General features: G+C 46.8%; 1 long non-coding RNA gene across 1 annotated transcript in view; it reads left to right on the forward strand.

The window, feature by feature from the left end:
* LOC109303465 overlaps positions 1-4,646 on the forward strand; it is a 12,038-nt gene extending 7,392 nt beyond the window's left edge. The window contains exons 3-4 of the long non-coding RNA XR_002099127.1: positions 4,567-4,575; positions 4,634-4,646. This is a non-coding gene — a long non-coding RNA (uncharacterized LOC109303465). The remainder of the gene's footprint in view (positions 1-4,566; positions 4,576-4,633) is intronic.
* The last annotated feature ends 968 nt before the right edge of the window (positions 4,647-5,614 follow it).

Here is a 5,614-nt window from a genome sequence, read left to right on the forward strand (position 1 = left end):
ATTTGAAAGGCATGGTCAATGAGTCCATTGTTAAATTACAGAGGTCACAGGACACTTTCAATGATGCCTTTCAGAGTGTGCAGAAGTACCTAAATAAATGGGTACGGAACCCAAAGGAGACAAGTCGGTCTGCTCATCTTACCTCTGTGCAAGATGAGCAGAGAATTACAGCTGAGCCTATTTCCTTTAACTCAGTGGGGTCACAGGAGGGCCATATGACTGCCAGCAGGGCCAGGAGGGTGCCACTGCATTTCAGGGAGACAGGAGTTGTTCAGGGTCGTGGTGGGGTGAAGCCAAAGAAGCACAAGTAACTATAATAATGTGTTGCAAACAATAAAACCTCATGGTTTCCTGGCTTCCTGTGTCTGCCTCCGTATCCACCCTTACACTGCGTGGTTGTAAAGGTGGATTTTGTTCATTGTTTGGGTTCATTTCTCTCGGTTAATTTTTCCTTCCACTTGCTGCATGGTGCCAGGGAGGAGGGGTTGGCAATATCTCTTGCACAGGTACACAGGGGGGCTCAAGAGGTAAACAGTGGGGCTGCCAGGATGGGTCACAAGACAGAAGTGCTTGCCTGCACACTAGTGTTTTGCAAAGGCTGATGTGTCACTCCCCAGCAGCCCGGCTTGCTTTTTGCCAGCCACCAGCCACTTTGCAAAGTCACCCACAGGGGCTTATGCCTTCCCAAGCTCTTTGGCTCACCCTTCACAACCCTTCCTTGCATTTTCCCTAGATGGAAACTTTCAAAATGCACTTTTTCAAGATTAATTCATGCTCTTTTCCAGCTAGGTGCCAGGCACTGTCTCCTTTGTTTTGGAACACCAAAGCAAGGCCATGGATAGGGGCAGTGGTGTGAGGTTTAAGACCTGCTTTGCTTGCATGCAAACCCAGAGACTTGGCAAACTTTTCCGCCTTCTTTTCATGCTCTTTTCCAGCCCAGCACCAGAGTGTCTGGGTTTTTTTCACACCAAAATGAGGCTGCTGGTGGGGGTTGCCCTGCTCAAGCACTATAAATTGGGGGAACCAAAGGTCAGGGTGAACATTTGCAATATCAGTGAGGGAGACATATTTGCTGTATCATTTGCTGTATCAGTGAGGGAGGTTTGAGGCAGGTGAGGGACAACAGCACAGTGGGGGCAGAGAAGGACTCATTCCAGTCACAAGACTTGCCCCTGGGGGGCACAGCAATGCAAATCCAGGGTTTGAGAAGACTTCAGGCTGATTAAGTGGGGTGCAGTGAAGCTTTGAGTGCTATTTGATGCCCACACCTGTGACATGCGACTCAAAACAGGACATGGTGATATATTATACACCACCTTCGGTAAGTGACACCAGACACTTGTCTGTGCCCTGAGGGTGGCAGGCTCATTCCTAAGGGGGCACGAATACAAGTGACCGCCCCAGGAACAGTGCTTTGGGGGCCCCACGGAGATGGGCAGAGCGGATGGGGCTGGTGGAATTTTATGGGCACGAAGGAAGGTACACAAAGTGCACAAGAGGCACCAATGCAAATTCTGATACTCTTTCTATCCTCCCTCCCTCTGGTTTTTAGATTCCCTTCCACTTCTAGCCACAGGCTAATTGATCCCTGTTGGTGTGACAAGAGGCAGAAAGAGAAAGGAAGAAATAGAATATGAAGAGGATGGCAACACTTTGTTCAGGATTCTCTCAACAACTGAACTATTATGCATTATAATTATAGTTGACTTTCATCCTGACTTAATTTAGACTTCTGATATAATAACAGGTAATGCTAATAATAGGAGTCAATAACACTATTAATTCTAATAGTAATATATTAATAAGAGTTTGTAAATAGTAATATTAATGATGATTTATTAATGGTCAATAATAATTGTAATGGTTCAATTCGTTATCACAGCATTTCAAAGCAGGTAGATCTGCCTTATCACCCTGCACACATCACGCACATCCTGAGCCTCCACCATATGTATATATATAGCCAATGTATGATATAGACTTATGTTATATAGACTTTTAATTACAGTTTGATTCCTTATGATGAGAAAGCAGATACTGAACGTAAGGCATGTGATTACGTGCCCTCCCTGCCTCTTTCCGCTTGGGGTGGGGGGAGGGGGAAGGAGGGAAGGAAATGCCCACCTCCTGGTTCAGGCTCCTCCCTAGGTTCCTCTATTCCCATGGAGAAGAGATATATACCCTTCTGCTTTACATACTACCCTTACTGAACTTGTATTACTTCCTCCTCCTGGTTGCTGGCCACCAGTACTGCTGAGGCTTCTCTTCTGTGTACTACTTGAATTGTGGAGGCTTTCATCACAGGCTTTGGCCCAAACATCAACTTCAGTATGGTAAAAGTTGCACAAGTTCTGTAGATCCAATTCATATTATCCTAGCCCTCCTCCTGGTTGCTGGCCCTGTTTGCTAATGAGCATATTATGGAATTGTAATTAGAGGATTGTTGCTAGCCAAAAAGCAGAGGCTTTCTTCTTAGTTGCTGGCCAAGACCTCCAGCAAATTAACTTCCGGGGTCCGGGTAGTAGGCCCAGGCCTGTGGGCAAAACCCTCCCTGCCTTTCATAGTCATCTCGCCCTCCTCCTGGTTAGCTATGATCACTGCAGTGGCAGAAGCTGAGGCTTCTTCACTGGTATTGTCCCAAGCATCAGCTCAATTTGCACAAGTTCTTCAGGCCCACTTCATATATTCTTCTTGCCCTCCTCCTGGTTACTGGCCATGTCCTGTATCAGCACAAGCTGGACAAGTTCTGCAAGCTCATTTCATTCATTGCTGCAGAGGGCTCAGGTTGCAGGTGGGGCCTTCCACTAAGAAACATGAGGCTTGAGATTCTTTTCTGAATTGTGGAGGCCTTCTTCTTGATTGCTGGCCAAGACCACTCTGGCCTGGGTAGTAGATTCTTTGCTCCACTTGCCCTCTGCCTTACACCTTTCCATTGCACTCTTGGAACTGTGGAATCATTGCTGGCCACAAAGCAAGCTGTGCTCAGGAGCTACGACCACTGCAGTGGCAGAGGGCTCAGGTCACAGGTGGGGCTTTCCACTAAGAAAGCTGAGGCTTGAGTTTCTTTTCTGAATTGCAGAGGCCTTCCTCTTGGTTGCTGGCCAAGACCTCCGCAGTCTGGGTAGTAGGCCCAGGTCTGTGGACTCTTCGCCCTACTCGCCCACCTCTGCCTTACACCTCTCCATTGCAACCAAATAACTTTTGAATTGTTGCTAGCAACAAAGGAAGCTAAGATGAGCTTTCTTCACTGGCTTTGGTCCAAGCATCAGCTCAATTTACACAAGTTCTGCAGGCCCATTTCATAGTCTTTTTGCCTTTCTCATGGTTACTAGCCATGTTCCAGCAAATTTGGACTGGGAGACAAGTCATCTGACATCCACTCACCCTCTGTCTCCTTGAGTTTCTTCTCTGACTTGTGGAAGGAAGGAAGATTTTAAATAAATAAGGATTACAGAAAGTAGAAAGCTCCCTCCCCAACCTGAGGGGGCCACTCCCTCTCTCCCTAAGCTTTGTTGCCAGCAAAGATTTCAAAGTTACAATGTAAGGGAGAGTAGCATGGCCCAAATCAGCCAGCCAGCTGAGTTGGGCAATTCATCTCCACCTGAGGGGGCCCCTACCTGGAGGGGCCCCTTTGGGACCATGCCGTGACCCAGCTCTCTTCCTGCTGAGATATGTTCAGTAACCAGGAGTGGGGTGCAGGATGCCTCCCTCTCCCCCATTCACATACCTGGGGGCCCCCTCTCTCCCTCCCTAAGCTTTGTGACAGCAAAGATTCCAAAGTTACAATGTAATGGATAGTAGCATGGCCCGATTCACCCAGCCAGTTGAGTTGGGCCATTCATTTCCACCTGAGGGGTCCCCTATGGGACCATATCTGGGGTCCCCCACCTGAGGCCCCTGTGGGACCATGCCTGTCCCCCCCCCCAACCTAGCCATTTTCCTGCTGGGACATGTTCAGTAACCAGGAAGGGTGTGCAGGATGCCACCCTCCCTTCCTCCCTCCCTTCTGGGGCACAGAACCATAGCTGAACCCTAGCTGAAGACCCTAGCTGAAAGCTGAAGATATTTCCACTTGACTCCTCTTCACTATCTTCACTCTACTTTCCTTGTCACTGGACTATGGGCTAGTAGCCATCCCTGGCAAGTTCCACCTGCAAAAGTTTTCTATGAGGAGAGAGAAAAAGGAAGAAGAGGAAGTGTGGGGGGTGGTACACAGTCTAAAAACTGGACTTTTGGCTCCCCCCCCCCCACACACACACCAGGTTGGCGGGACATATTACCGAAATATCACCTGGGACTCTGCATATCCTTGGAGTCAGGTCTGTCAGGAAGCATTCTGCCCCTGGACTTTTGGTCGTGTTCTGAAATGGAATGTGATGAAGTTCAGAAGGTTTACAATATTGAAGGAAGTCATGTAACCACCCACTCCAAAGTTTCAAACTACTTGCAAAAAACTTACCATGATGGTGATGCTGCAGCTGTTGTTGGGAGATATGTCCACTACAGTGGCAGCACACAATGGGAGGTCTGGGGGTAGCAGGTGGAGGGCACATGGCAGGTGGGAAGGACAGGAGGGTACATGGATGGTGGGGGAGGGCATACACTATAGGTGGCGGGGGTTGGAAGAATTAAGAGGAGGTAGAAAATTAAAGAATTATTTGTCTCCCCCATTTTAAAATAATAATTTGTCTGAGCGGACCCATCCCAACCTGAACTGCGCTGTGAGGGGGGAGGGAGGAGTGAAGGAGTGTAAAAAAGAACAAACAGTGGCACCTACTGGCTGAAGGCCTGAACAGAGCTCCGGCTCGTGGTGAACAGGATTAATTAGAAGTCTTTGGAGTCTCTGGCTATTTGCACAAACAAATCCACAGTTGGAGCGACATAACTGGAGAGCACCACAAATTAACACATCTCCGAGTAATGTTAGTTTAAGACTGTAAATGGACTTTAGAGTGGCAGGAAGTCCCCGGTCGTGCAAACACAAATGCAGTTGCATCAGTGTAAACGGGAAATATCGTTTCATCTGCACACACCCAATAATGCCTAACATTGACATTATTGTCTTCAAAAGAAAGGTTCACTTTTACTTCCTGAATGAAAGAACATTTTAAAAGTTTATCTCTGAATGTTTAAACTTTTGCAGCTTAAAATGTCTCATTTGAAACATTTCAGTGTCATGATGTGACCCTAATTACAAAGTGTACATATTTCCTCCTGGCATATGGAATGAGTTTATTTTTAATTGAGATGTTAAGGTTTATTTTAACTCTGATTTGATCCCTTCTAACCTTTTCCACAGAACAAAGCCTAAATGAAACAAGTTATATTTATTATCATCTCGAGGCAACTGGTAGAGTATACAGAGGAAATATAGCACATTTTTCTTGCACACTTGACCTTTGTAGCTGCCTATCACTCAAAATGATTTTTGGATTTTAGCATTGCATTACTGGCAACCAGTTTTGTAACAGGCTGCAGGAAGACTAAGAAACACTGGCGCCACTTAACCCCTGACATTTTACTTTGAAATTGTGAGAGATTAACCTTGTTGGCTGTTCAGTCTCATGCAGTCCCTCATACATTTCAGTCTTACAAGGGCATAATTTCCTCCAGG

This window comes from Gavialis gangeticus, unplaced genomic scaffold (assembly GCF_001723915.1).
Source record: "Gavialis gangeticus isolate Ggan-Ray unplaced genomic scaffold, GavGan_comp1, whole genome shotgun sequence".
NCBI classification, from domain to species: domain Eukaryota; kingdom Metazoa; phylum Chordata; order Crocodylia; family Gavialidae; genus Gavialis; species Gavialis gangeticus.